We start from the raw sequence: 15025 nt of genomic DNA, 5'->3' as shown, positions 1-15025 counted from the left end.
GTGTGTGGGGGGGGGGTGTCTATTCAATATAAGTAGATTGAATTTGTGTCTCCCGTCTACTTTTTCTTTGCCCTGCTGTAAAGGTTGATTGACCATGTGTCTTCCTCTGTGCTGGCAGTTGGAGACAGGTGCTGAGTGCTGCTGACTTTTGCTGTGTGTGGGCTCAGGGGGCCTTGTTCGGCATTCCACCGATGCGTTGATAGACACACTCTTCGGAGGATGAAGAGGAGATGGGCCGGAGCCTGCATGAGGGGTGAGTTGAATCCTGCAGTGATGAACTATGCCATGGGGGTTCAGTGACAACATAGGACAGGACTTTTACAACACCCTACTTCCTCTCTTTCGTAGGTCCCTTATTGCTTATCTTGTTAGCTGTTTGAATGTTGAAACAACTTCCCCATTTCACATACTTAAAGACAGCAGCGAGCATTCTTCTCGGGGCATGCAAGCAAAGTGCGTACGCACAAAAAGAGCGAGTGAGTTATTTAAAGAATACGCAGAGGGGTGGAGGGTTAATGCGACCATATTTGGCATCAGAAGATAATGCAAGCGGAAGATGCAAATGAGATATTGAGTGGTTGTCATGGCGACTTGATGTTGCGCAGTGATGGCTTGCTATAAACCTGACCGCACTTGTGGTATGGCCGTTGCTATGCAGACACTGCTATTATGAGTGATCAGGGGAGTAAAATTTGAAAGGAAGTGAGAAGTGAGAATGTGACTTTCTCCCACAATGCATCAGTGTGGCCTGTATCCGACTGCTTTTGTCTATTGCTGTCGACACACAGGTAAGCCTTTTTCTTATGAACTCAGCAAAGTTCTTTTTTTTAACTAGATGTCTATACAACATTTTGGTAACTTTTAAATTAAAGTTTTCCAGTTACCATTTAAGTTTCTTATGGACAGTACTTAAGCTCTCGGATCGTTTTGTAGGCAGTATTTTGTGCTGTACAGTTAAAGATCAAGTTCAGAGTAGGTTTTTATTGCTGCATATCTTCAGACGAAAGTCAAGAGAAATGACTTCAGGCCCACCGTGCAAAGGGGTGTTTTCATTTCGTTTTCAGTTTATCTCTGAGATAAGCTTTAAAGATGTGCACACGCCCAGACATTTTCTTGCACTCACAGACACACTGACTGCTGTGTTGGATGAGGACAAGTCTGTGTGAGTATTTCAAACTTGACAGCTTGAATTGCACCTGCTTCCTCTCTCCGCGGCAGAGTGGAAAGAAGTCTCAGTGAAAACCACGAGATATACAGCACTGGGTTTTGTTGAAATGCCAAATAGCTTAGTTGTTAAATCTTCGACGTTATTGAGTTAGACACTGCTTAATATATGTATGTAACTCGCTAACATAGGTAGATTGCATACATTTGAAGACACTTTCTGACATGCTCAGAATCTAGCCTGGTGTCACATTCATGTCAACTTAAGAGAAAAAGTTTTTAAAAGTTTTGTTCCCCTAACTGCTTTATTAATAACACTGAGCCCGTCATGCTGCCAACACATGACCTCCTCACTTTCGCCCCCAAGTTGAACAGTACAAATGTGAATACAGAAAGAATGCTTTTGCTTCAGGATTCCTTAAGACCCAAAACTGATATTGTGAAGAGGTTCCATTATAAATTCCTGCTTGAGGCACCGTACCAGCCTTCTTTTCAGTTGAAGCTTAGATGATCTGTACTAGAAGGTTGATGTTTATTTGTGGCCCGAGTGATAGATGAGCCGTCAGACTTTGGCTCACAAAAGCTTTGGGACGTTTCCTCAGTGGAGTGAGAGTTCACATCAGCCGGCCAGTGTCATTTACAGAGGGTCGGGAAATAGCAGAGTGCTGAGATGGTGGGGGAACTCAGGGCGGAAATTCATCAGAGATGAGGGTGGCGATATAATGGTCGACTTAAGTCAACTGTTTGGAGTTGCTACATTTGTCAGTGTTGAAGCCGTATCATAGATTTAAAGGTAGTAGTTTCTGTTTGCAGTGGTTCCTTATTTAGTCGTGATTTATAATCTAATCTTGTATCATAAACATGAGATTCTTGGATCAGTTTACAAGGTTTAGATTTAGACAATCCTTGTTAAAGTCTCAGTTTTGGTTCTGCTAATGTAAGTACCCTTTAATAATGAATTACTGAAGTACCGTAGCTTGTAACATTTTGTGCTTAATGCTAATTATCTGGCTTGCTTAGAGTCACATGACCTGTTTCAGTGGAATATTTTATTAATTCGATTTTAACTTTTGATACCAGTGCATTTTTGTGCTGCTGTCTTTTCATTTTCTATCCATCGTCACCATCTCTTTTAGTTTTCTTCATCGTGAATGTTATGGTTATGTGATGTGGTGCACTGAAAAAAATATTCCCAGAGAAAGAAAGTTTATACGCAATGAATCAGTTAATTATTTTTGTCTGTTAATTCATAATTAATTCACCAAAAACTAATCTGTCAAGGTTCAAACCCTGGTTGTAATACTGCATATTATTACAAAACAACTCCTGCATTGTTGGTTTTGGTTTGAGGAAGTGATTTTATGAATGAATGTTTATTTGAATCTCCTCAAATGCATTGTAATTACTGCACTATTATTATACATTCCATGCAGTGCTGTTAACATTTCTTCTTACATTTCACAGAGACTGAAAAGAAGCAGTTTTATTCACACATTTCCCTATTTTTCTGAACTGTGATTATGTGTAACTATGTGTTTACTTGTGTCTGTGTGATGTCCTTTATGTTGTATTGTGCTTTATTGTCAGCTGTTTGTGTTTTATAGTCACTGTTGCTGTCAGTGAGTTATTTCTAATCTTCGAAGTCTCTTCTCCAGAGTAATCATTGAGTTTCTGTGACAAAACCCTCGTGTTGTTTAGGTTTTTCATTTCCTTTGTCAGTGAGTTCCGCATTTTCACCCCGACCACAGTGTACATTTGTTTCAGTGTGGTTCTAGCATATGGTTGGAAGCAGTTCCCCCTTCTTCTCTGCTCCTCCTCATCAGGAGTTAGTTTACACAGTAGATGATCTGGTAGCAGTACATTTCTGGCTCTAAACATGAGTAGCTTTTGTAAGCCGTTGGGTTCTATACATTGGTGTGTCACTCATTTTTTTGTTTTTTTGTTTTTCATAGAAGATATGCTCATTCGTATTGTAACAGTCATTTGTTTCAGTGTCAATTGTTAGCAAGTCGTATGCTCAAGTTTTCATTAGTTGTGGCTCCTTTTGAAAACAATGAAATCAATGACAGATACAATAGCAATTTAAAAGAAGAAGAAGAAGAATTTCACCTCCAATTTGTCGTTGAACAACCTTTGCCTTGAGCCGCAGTCTTTTAATAAGCCTTGATAATGTCACCAGATTTATTTTCAGTGGCATTCAGCCAAGATCTTGTGCTGATTATTGGAGGGTCTGACCACTGCGCCAAGACACACACAGATTCACAAAGATTCTCAATGGAGTTCAGGTCTTGTCTCTGTGGCGGCCATGAAAATGACGCTGTGAAAATGACCCTGTTCTGTTATCACAGCAATAAAAAATTTTTTATTATAGATTCCAATGAAACAGGGAAATAATTACAGTTAGGTTGTGTTTTGGATCCAAGAAGTCATTGAAGGATTCGTTTGGAATGGAGGAAGGGCAGTGATGGTCTGGTGGTGTTTGTTGCCCTGGTGGAGAGACTGTCAGGGTGATCAGTAACAGAAGAGCAGCAGCTAGAGTGGAAGTAAAGCAGTGAGACATGCCACGATGTGTGCTTTGGAGGCAGTAGCTCTGACACCAAGACAGGAAGTAGAGCTAGAGGTAGCATAGTTGAAGATGCGTGGGCTTTCATTGGGTTTGACTAGGACAAGATAAGAAACGTATATCATAGGGACAGCTCATGTAGAAAAGTTTGGAGACAAAGTTTGGGAGACCAGACTCAGAACCAGACGCCATCTTCACCATTTGTGGAATTCTCATTTCATGAAACATAAATGACAGGAATCACAATGGGTCGTGTAAATGTCAGACAGACAGAAAAGCAGTCTAGTTTGTAGTGTCTTTTATTTACACATACTTTCACGTCAGTTAAATAGAGAAAAATGTCACTTATCTCTGACTCATTGTAACTAAACACAGCCTATATTTAAAGAAAGTGAACGCTCCTGGTTTTGGCATCGGTTGCACATGGCTGTGGTTTGTGACTAATACATGAGTAGCTGTGGCTGAGTTTAATGTGAGTTATTTGAGGGAATAATGTTGCAGTCATGAGTACCAAATTGAAAAAAAACTTGGAAGAGGAAAATACAGATGCAGAAGCAAAAACTTAAGCTGCAGTGACAGAAAGGAAGAGAAAAACTGGCTTCAACTCAGCTGTGGTGGTAGAGGGGAAATTCCACGTCAGTGTCTGAGTTTCATGAAAAGCTCAGATCTTTGTAGGAGTTACTTTGTCATTCTGGGGTGAAAACAAATTCAACCGTCTGTGTGTTCACACTTGAAAGGTGGTTTGAGTTTCGATATAATAATATTGTGACCGTTCTCTTTTGTTTCACTGACCTCTAATGTAAAATACACCCGGATATTGGCAGTTAGCACCGCAGCTGTTGTTCCATGACAGATTCTCACTGCAGGCTTAAAGACGTGCTGTGTAAATTAGTGATGACTTATCACCAGCTTTGTATTAAACACAGCTTTGCAGCAAGTAAGAACTGGTTCCGTTTGCAAAGAGATGTGTGGCAGAGTACAGACTTGACAGTTTGATGCATTTGAGATGGTGGCAGTTCACGTCAATAAAATATAGAGCTTGAAGCTCCTTCTTTTCGGTTTGATCACATATTTATTGTGATAAAATTAATGAAGTGAATCAATATCATGGAGCCCCTAGGCGCATATGAGAGAAAAACAAGCTAAACCCGTGCTCACAAGATGATTTCCAAAGTCACTTCCTTATCATGAAATGGGCAAATTGGGAGACACGCATTCATGGATGAGTTCGATTGAATATGATTTGAAAATGTGGATCAAACATTTGGTCATTTATTCAATCATGGATCTACACAACATCAGCGTCATTACCCCAAAAGACCTTGTTGCTACTGTTTGTGTGTCGTGGACCAGTGTATGAATATATAACATGCAAAGATACAAAAGTAGTTATGTGTAATTGTATTGGCGAACAGTTGTTGATGCTACAGTATATATTTTTGTTGGGAGTTTGTAAGAATCACATTCCCCTTTGACATTGTATGTGACTTCAGGAGTCCTGATGTTGTTTAATTATTTAGCACCTGAATTGCTTTCAGGCAGTTGTCTAACTCAAGGCATGGGGCCTAGATCCGGCCAGTCAAGTCATTTTTGGTGGCTGCTGAGAGCTTCAAATTAATATTGTTGGATGAGAATTAAAGATTTTGTTTGTGTGAAATGTAGCTTTCTGCACAAGGTTTAAATCCATATTTCCCATCAAAGGACTTGCAGTTATGGAGGTATAAGAATATATTGTGATATTTTATTGCACTATACTGCATTGATATTTTAAGAGTGTAATATCAATATTTAGCAAATAAATAGTATTATTATATTGCCAGAATCCTGCCAAAACACAGCACTTAGTAGTACAGTACTTCTATAAATACACATTTTGTATACAACTTGCATTGAGTACTCTCCGCTCATCCTCGCCATCCATCCTCCATTTTTTATTCAACTCTTCCTCTGTGACTATACCAATACCAGAGGCTGATTAATGCTGCTTTTCAAATTATATGTTTAAGCAAAATCAAGGTTTGTAGCGTGTGTAATGTACGTAAGTCATAGCAACAAAAAAGGTTATTTAAAGCTGCATCTTTATTCACATTCCTTCCCGTGCTCCATGTGCTCTAGCCAGGTTTACTCGAGTTAAAAGGTGAGATTTACTGGAAGATTTTCTCTTTTTTTCTGAGGTCCCAATCATTACTCTTTGCGAATGTGTTACTGCTTACTCAGGACAGGTCAGTTTGATGTAGTGCAGTCTGTCTTTTCTGAATGTGTGTGGAGAGCTGAGCTATGGTGTTGGAGGGTTGGACGATGCAGCAGAAACTTGTGTGTGAGTGTGAGGAGTAGCAAGAGGGAGGAGGGAGATCCTGACAGAAATCAGGTCGATTCTATTGCAGAAGTGTCCATCAGTTTTTCCACTGTTCATTATGCAAATATCCAAAAAGGAAAGCTTTGTTCCGCATTATTTCGCAGTATTTTTGTTTTTGTATTTTTGTTTGTCCTTCCATTTGACAAACAAAAGGAGATCCTTCCAAATATTTATCCTTTTTCATGATTTTCATTCCGTACTCACAGCTCATTCACGTGGTGATGACTGTAATAGGATCTAGCTTTTCCATCGTGTCGTGTAATGGGGAAAAGGTTTGAACAATGCATCTTGGCTCGAGTGCGCAATATCCTGCTTTTGAAAGTTTAAATAGGGTAGAAAATCTTTGGCAATGAACCTTGCAATTAAGTATGAGTAGACTTCACCAATTCCAATTCGGGTGGAAACCTTGAAGGCAATCTTAATGTTGACGGCTGGCGGTTATGAAACTGGCTCTATTCCATCCATCTGAATATGGATATGAAGTCGTAGGCTCTGTGCCTTGTGCATGCTGTCCACTTATGAATCATTAAGTGTCACCCACCAACCTGCAGAGTCCTTTGCCGTTGTTTACATAGTTCATTAGTTTAGGCGTTAAATAATATCCCCTTCAAATGAATTGGCTGTTTGCTGTGGAAAGCTAAAATGGAATGTGTGAGTCAGTCTCAGGTTGGAAACAAATATTGTGCTGTGCCCTATCTTTACATTATCATTGGCTGTGGAAATGTTAGTGTGTATGGCCTACCCCAATCGTGCATGTAATGAGAAAATAAGTTCTTATTTGCTTAATAGTTGGGGGACTGGATGATTGACTGGCAAAAATATTGATAATAATTTATCTATAAAGCCAGCTTTTGCTCGACGAACAGTGCCAATGTCTTATCGCTCCGCTTCCTGGCACAAAAGTTGCTGCTGCAATCGCACTGTGTTGATAGAATTCCTGTTGTTTGCGTCTGTAAAACATGTCTCTATGAATGCATTAGTTCTCATGTTTGACATGTATTGATGTTTGTTTTTGTGTATTATATACCCCTCTGTTCACAATACGTCCTCCCTCTGAGGGCATTGCTGCTGTTACTGAGTCAGCACTTCCTAGTTTCTTTTGGGGGGCGTGTCTGGCTTTCAGTGAGGAAGAGAAGGAGGAAGAGAGGACTGCAGGATCTGCATGGCCTGTGCATGCAGAACGCCCTCCTCCTTCCCCCTCCTGCTTCCCAGCTGTTGCTACTGCTGCTGTGCACCAAGCACTTCTCTCCTCGGGCAGCAGACAGAAGATCGAGAGACTAAGAAGAGACGCAACCCGCTCCACTCAGTGCAGCTCAGACATTTTTAAGAGGCAGGGGTGGGGAGACAGTAGCTTGCACAACCAATACTGCAACGCTCAACCGCACTTACAGTCACACGCAGACACTCCTCCTCCTCTCTCTCTCGCCCTCCCTCTCGCTCTGTCTCTCTTCCCCCCCTCTCTCTCTCCGTTGCTGTCTCTCTCACCCTGGTGCTCAGCTTTGCACAGCTCCTCTACTCATTTGCTGCTGATTCACGCGCTTGCCTCTCTTCTGCCAGACGCTCTGCCTCGCTGCTCTGCCTGCCTGCCTGAGAATGGTCCAGCCGGTGCCCGGGGGTCTGCTGTCGCAGCCAGTCTGAGCACACGCATAAACAAGCAGAGTCAATCGACAGGCAGAAGCACACACATATACACGCATACACAGGCTGGAGACGAATGTGAGAGGTAAGAGCTCAGTTCATAACCCTTCTGCCTGTCTCATTGGTTTATCTAGATCTTTCGTCACATGTGTGCTGCAGCCTTTACTTTCCAAAGTAATAGCCTGTGCCAACGAAAACGCCTTGAAGCTTGGGGATCGTGTCAGGGCATAGGTTTGTTTTGTCTTTCCGTACAGATGTAGGTAGAGATAAAGATGGTCCACTCTTAACAGACAGAATTAGCTCCTCCTGAGTGTTGTGGTACTTAGCAAGGAAATGTTCTGGTGAGTGTGCGCATGCATGTGCTGTGGGCCGTTGTTGATCCAGGAAGCAGTGAGGAGAATCAATAGATCGCCCACTCAGCTGTCATTCCCTCCGTCTGACTCAACGTTGAACATGTTAGGAGTTATCCTGCATAGGCATGGTGATCGAGGATTTTTGGCAAAAGCGGGAGAAACCATTTACCTTTGTGAGCTGCGTCAGACATCACTCAACCTGCTTTATGTATGTGGTAATATGTGTCCGTGGTGTAAGACAAACTCCCGCCCCACTGCATGTAAATTATCTGTGACATGTGAGGCTGAGGTCTCCTTATATGGTGAGCGCAGTATTTCAGTACAGTAGAATCTTGCCAAGCATTTCGGGTCGCGGGAGGAGAGAGTGTGTGAGCGGGTGACTCTGTCTGTGGGAGTGTGTGTCTTACTTTGGGTGAGTGACTAAATGACTGTTTACATGCGCCTGACAAAGGGGAGTTCCTCATCGGGAGAGAAAGTTGTGCTTTAAAAAAGTACCTGACATTATATGCTGCGAAATGAAGATGGAAATTACAGGGATTTTATGTGGCGTTGACGTGAGTAGCTGACCATTTTGTTTTTACCCAAGAGTGCTGTTTCATGAATTTCCTTCATCAGACTGTTTAATATGCCTTTTCTGTTTGCGACCTCTGCCACCCACTCTCTGCTTTGTCTTTTGCCTTCTATGATATGAGGGCACGCGGAATGTTGTTTTGACTTAAAACACAACGGAGCAGCCAGGACTGAATCTTAAGAGTTATCACATCAACCATCACAAATGCGCTCATGCACACAAATGCAGTCATGGGCCACAAGTTGCAGATGTGTCGCAGACCTCGTGCCCGACGGAGAAGAGGATTTTGGCCGGTAGAAGTTTGAGGAACTGTTGGTTATCATGTGATCCTGATTCTTATGTCAACATGTTCCTCACTGACACACACACACACACCAACTGCCATGTTTTATTACGTGCAACATCTCATCCAAGAGGGAACCAAGATTAAATGCATGGCTGCATTTCTGCTGACAACTTAAGCCTTTCCCTCTTGCTCATCTCTGTTATGAGTATAGTCCGACTGCTCAACAGTACCTCATGGAGTTTATTTAAATTTGTTTTGACAAGAGACGAGTGTTTCTCTAAAATGATACATAAGTCATAGTAAGTTTAGTCTATCCCGAATCTATACCACCAGTCAGTCTCAAGCGATAATTCAAAATAGCGTTGTTGTAATGTCAGCAAATGTATGAATGTCTAGAGATGAAAAGCAAAACATGGTGTTGATACACCTTCGGAACAAAAACATTATTTTTCCCAGACAACTGTAATTACTACTTAAACTGTAGTCCTTTTGTGAAGTTTTGTGAAATAACCTGCGGCATGGCAAATTATGAAATCGTATAGTTTGATATCATAGCATAAAATGGATTAAGTTTCGTTGTGTTTCATTAAAGTGATATGCTCAGGTTTGAGTTGAAAAATATGCTCTTAGGGTTCCTATAACTCAAGGGTGAATTTTTTTTTGATGAATCCCATACATTAAAAGAAGAACTAACCCAGAGGGCGAAGCTTTATTTTCTGATCACATCATGTTCATGCCCTCACCTTCGGCTATGAACTCCCGGTCATGACTGAGGAGAAGGGGTGATCAAAGGCACTCGCTGCTGATAATGTTTTTCCTCCGGCAGTTAGCTAGCCTCTTTTTGGAGAACTGGGTCCTCATTAGGTATTTCACAGAAAGAGATGATGCAATGGATGCGACCTGGTTGCTACCTAGTCCGATTCTTTTGGGATTCCTTTTTGGAGCGTCCAAATGTGCATATCGAGGCTAGAACAGATGGACATGCTACATCAACTCTAGCTTAGAAAGGATTTAGAAACCCTGCGCCTCAGCTAGTTAAACTGGCCCAAGAAGAAGCATTATGGGAATCCCTGACTCTACAAACCAGTAATTGATAAATGTTGCTGGTGGGTGAGAGGCCCTCTATGTTTCACTGCATTGACACATACAACATAAATACGAGACCATGAGCTGCATATTAGAGCCGAAGGCCTCCAATTATCTGTTGACATCACCACAACACACGCTCTCTCTCTCTCACTCACACACACAACGATGCAGTGTTGCATACAATCAGATATTCAGCACAGTTCAGGAACGCACTCAGCAGGGCACACAGGCGGTATCTGTGGCATTTCTATAGGTTTGTGTTTGTGTGTGTTAGTTTGTCTGTTTGTTCATGGCTCTGTCTCTGTATACCAAACAACAGATCTTATTGTCTCCAAATGTTGGCTATTTGAGGAATCAATGGGCTTTGTTAGACTGTCGGCCTAAAACGCCCTTTTACCATTTCATTATTTCATCACATGACAAATCAGACCAATCGCATTTTTGCAACTTTACATTCCAGATATCTCATCGATATTTCAGTGGTAGAAGAGAGTTTGACTGCATCAGCAGCATCAAGGCCAGCAGTGTTATGTTACCTTCAGTGTCCTCAACTGTAATGTGCCCTCCGTCACCTTGTGTCCTCTTCTACAAATACACCGAAGCAACCTCTCCCACTCTGATGAAAAGATGTTGTTTTTAAAGGTTAAGCTTGACGTAGAGATTGGCGTCATCCTTTTTATTGCCATATCAACTTAAAATCTATACCTTTATTGGGTTGCACTGGAGGATACTTGGAAGGTGCTGTTGCTCTGGTTTTGAATTTACATGAATTGAACTGATGAAATTTGCTGTCGTCTTATGTGAGATCACAAAAAGGTTTTTTTTTCTGGTCTCAATTTTAGATTGAAGGTTTGTAGCCAACGGTGACCTATATTTGTTGGTCTAAATAAATTGAGGTCAGTACAGGATTCTGATCTAAAACCTGTCCTGCTCATTTGACCGAGGCGCTATGTTATTTTCTCTTCTACAAAGGTACGAGGGCATCTCGAGTGTTAGCATGTTGGTGCAAGGTGAGTGTGTTTCAGCCGCGTGTCAAAATCAAGGCCCCCGGGCCAAATGTGGCCTGCCAAGTTATCTTATGAGGCCAGCAAGAGCTTTTAAATGTTAGTTTGCTCAAATTTGATACACATATAATCACCTGAATGCGTGTCCGTATTGTGACCCGTGAAGATACTGGTATTAAAGCTTTAAACAGGCTACTTTCTAGAAATTAAAGAAAAACTCAAAGATGATATCCACCGGGGGAATTTGATGTTGGTGCTTCAGTGGAATCACCCGCAGTGTCTCCTGTGTCTTGAGGCGGAGTCCGTCGTGTAGGAGGAAGAGTGATATGTTTTGAAACTAACTGACTCATTTTATTTCGTTTTTTTTTTTTTATTTCCTGTTACAGGAGTGCTGTTTATAGACAGTCCAAAAAATATCAATTTTATTCGGGGTGTGACTTGGACCAAGTTAAATATTTTGGCCCCCTTGTTTAAGACTGCAATAATATCTGACTGGGGAACATGGGACCTGGCCTTATTCAGCGGGTTCATCCAGAGACAAATATCTAAGTGTGGGCGAGTCAGCTACAGCGCTTCTTTTCCCCACCCTGTGCTCGTGTTTTTCTTTCAGACTGTCAGACTGACAGTTTAACCATGCGGCCTTGAACAAGGCTATGGTATCATGATTTCTAATGCCTTGAAAATGTATGCGCAAAAAATAAAAGACCATAATCATAATAAAATATAATTCATAATCAATTCAAATTATGTTTATATACATCATGTTTCCTAGTAATTGGTTAATCGGTGCTCATACTTTCCCAATTCTGATTGTCCATAACAACTTTCTATTGAGTTGTTGGAAAATACCCCAGAATTTCTAACCAGGACCCTCCATGTGTGAATGTTTACTTTAAAATAATAATGCTTCATTTGTAAAGCAAGAGCTTCCCTGAACTCTGTCGTATAGTCACCCAGACTAGTAGTGTGTGTCTGCTGTCATTCTGTTTAGGGAGGCTTGTTATAAATGTGTGCCACACCCTCTTGCTCATTGGGAAATTGTTTCTCCAGGAGTTACTAACAATGGCAACTTTAAGGCCAGCCCAGATTAGGAAATGTCATGCAGCATTAAACATTTCAGTCAGTTGAGACATGCCTTGACAATGAATCACCTCTCAACCCAGTGCTTTTCAACACCATCTTTCCCAGTTCATTGGGCACATTCTGAGCTTACATTGACAGTTAAAGCCATTTATTGGGTGGCTGTGGTGGTGCTTATATAAATTGTCTCTCAGTCATGACTATTGGAACCTTCCTTGATGTAAGCAGACGTATTGTAAAGAAATAAGACTCAACTACTCTCTCTCTCCGTATGTAGGCGGAATGAAATTGAATCACAAAAAGAGGAAAGGTCTCAAATTTAGCAAGAAGTGGCAGTTGCATTCAGGGGAGACTTGAATGTTGATGTGTGGAGAAGTTTTTATGACCGAGAAATGACATATCCTTTGTTAAACACCATACAATTCGGTGTTGCAGTTATGTGAAATTAATGCCCCAAAGACTGGCATGTCAATTAAGTGGAGGGAGTGTCATACTCACAAGGGAGACCGCAGAGAAGAAGAAATCAATTGGAGGAGGATGTCCATGTCCAGACATGATGGATCATAATGAGCCCTCATTATCACTCTTGCACCAAATACATCTGTCTCACACAGACGTAAGGGCTCGCAGTGTGGGATTGCAGAAGGAGTGGTAGTTCTCTGTGGGTCGGTACATGGCCAGATCTGTCATTATGCATGTATCAAACTCTTCAAATTATAAACCTACATACTGTACCTTTCCCCCTTTCCCCATTTGTCAGTTTCTGTCTGTTTCTTCTGTGTTGTTAGTCTGTCATGGGGTGGTGTAAGGAGAACTTTGAGGCACTCTGAAATCCTGCAAACCCACCCTTGTTTATGGAGGCAGAGCTTGAGTAAGATGGACGATTCAAGTCGATTACTCTGGCGGAGGTCACTGTGGTGGTCCGGAAGCACCCAGGATTGATGAGATCTTTCCAGAAATACAGATGGCTGTACTGTAGGTTTAGTGGGGCTGTAGTGGGTGTCACATCTCATCTTAGAAAAAGGGGGAAGAACGAGGTGAAGGTTTCTCTCTTTGAAACTGATAACTTGATGGTGTGTAGCAATGTCGTCACATATCTTTGTTGCTTTTGCACCGACTAACTGAGGTGGCTGGATATGTTCATGGGTTGTTTTTGTTTCATGACTTAAAACAGGAACATTGTTGTTGTTGTTTTTTTTTTTACCTCTCAGTGAGCCTTCACTCATGGTGTGTCCTATTACTGGTTCTGTTTTCCACACGCAGAGTTTCTAGAAGAAGGATTGAACGAGGGTGAGGCCAGAAGATTGCTTTTCGGCTGATAAATGATGATGTGGTAGCGTTGCATGATTTCCTGTCTTAATTTTTATGCAGCCGGATTGAGATAATGGACTTCCAAGTCATGAGCATTAATCAGATGGAATGCCTTTTTTTCCTGCTGTGTCAACCACCATGATGGGCATTGAACTTTCGAGAAGATTTATATATTTTTGCTAATTGTTAAGAACTATAAAAAAAGATGATTCATTTATTTTCTCTAATTCAATTCAAGCCACCTATAATTTCCAGTGATCATGACAGCCTGTACGTGTAATGTACACCTTTTCTGTCACTGCTTCAAACGTATGTCAGCGCTGCTGGATCATCTTAAAACATGGGCTGCACTGCTGCAGGCTTCTGATATAGCGTGTTGCTCTGCTGCAAAGTTCACATTGCTGAAAGCGCACATGCTGTTCTGAGTGAAGGGATTTCGTCTAACGCAGGGTGTGGTGAGTAACCCTGCTTATGAGATAAGCACAGACTAGTGTCCCCAAGAGTACAGTCATGCTCGAGGATTCAACCATGCGGATTCTCCTAAGCAGAAAAGTCTAGTAAGACTAGAGAATCCAGCCTAGATGCAGAAATACCAAAGTACATAATCTCTATGCACGTTTCAAAGAAGTTGAAGAAAAAGACCAGATTATAATAGTTAATAATTAGTATAGGAGGAAAGCTAAATATGAACATAGCTGACCAAAAGAAAACAGTATAAATTATGAAAGTATGACAAAGGCAGAGTGTTCCGAAGTCTGGGCACGTTTTTTTTTTTTTGGCCAATTTTGTTTCGGGCTTGTTCCCCTTGAGCAGCAAACAAAAATATCTTTCCTGTCTTCAACTGGTTCAAAATAAGATCAACATTTTCAGCTTCCTGTTGATTGCAAAAGAAAGCATTAGTTGAGCTCCAAGTTATTTAAGTCAAAGTGAATAGCACTTCTGAGAGGTCACAGGAGCAGTCTTAATAGTCATAAACACACTCTGGTCTATTCTAAAATATATTTCCCTGAAGTTTGAATATAAGAGAATTGAGAGACAAAATAGCTAGTGGATATGAATCACAGATAACTATTTGGTTCCATGTTTTTCATGGCAAAGCCGAGCACATAATTTAGTGTGAACTTTGTAACTCTATTAATAAAAAAAGTGCTATTTTTGAAACTTGTTAGTTAGTCTCGTTTAGCCTTTGACTCCCTTCTGTGTCCCTCAGAAGCGGCGGGCAGGTCAGCCTCCTCCCCCTGCTCTCACCTGGCCCTCAGCCCAGAATGTTGTTGCAACGCTGGTAGCTCTCATTGGTCTTCACTCCCACAGCTATTCGCAAGAAGGGAAATGACTAACCTCTTCTCCCTCATGGCCTGCCTCAACTTCCCCTTTGCTTTCAACATCTTCCCTCCTTTCACCTTTAAGCACAGTTGCATGGACTGCAGCTCACTTTCACAACCAGATTCGCATTCGATGTCTCTGGATTCAGGTATAGGGAAGTCGTGAATGGCGGCTTTGTGATTTTTGAGCGAGTGTGCTAGCACAGCACGATGAGTGTGCGTGTGTGTGCACACCATGTGTGTTTAGGGCTTTGGTCGGGTGAAAGTTTTATTTGTCTAGCTGACAAA

The 15025-nt window shown here is 41.5% G+C and overlaps 1 protein-coding gene across 23 annotated transcripts in view; it reads left to right on the top strand.

Annotated features, from left to right (window-relative positions):
• Positions 1-15025, top strand: part of LOC128769941 (muscleblind-like protein 1) — a 55920-nt gene that overhangs the window by 8745 nt on the left and 32150 nt on the right. For 15 of the 23 annotated variants that reach the window (XR_008416437.1, XM_053884090.1, XM_053884088.1 and 12 more), the window contains exons 4-5: positions 119-253; positions 7641-7806. The gene's annotated coding sequence lies outside the window, so the exon portion shown is untranslated. Of the gene's footprint in view, positions 1-118; positions 254-645; positions 789-1142; positions 1163-7640; positions 7807-7931; positions 7953-8375; positions 8629-14865; positions 14887-15025 lie in introns of those variants that run through there. The other 8 variants (XM_053884072.1, XM_053884073.1, XM_053884071.1 and 5 more) reach the window with 8 other exon arrangements.

This window comes from Synchiropus splendidus, chromosome 13, assembly GCF_027744825.2.
Source record: "Synchiropus splendidus isolate RoL2022-P1 chromosome 13, RoL_Sspl_1.0, whole genome shotgun sequence".
In the NCBI taxonomy this organism is placed as follows: Eukaryota; Metazoa; Chordata; class Actinopteri; order Syngnathiformes; family Callionymidae; genus Synchiropus; species Synchiropus splendidus.
Note: the sequence above shows the minus strand (reverse complement) of the source record. Positions and strands in the feature narration are given on the sequence as shown.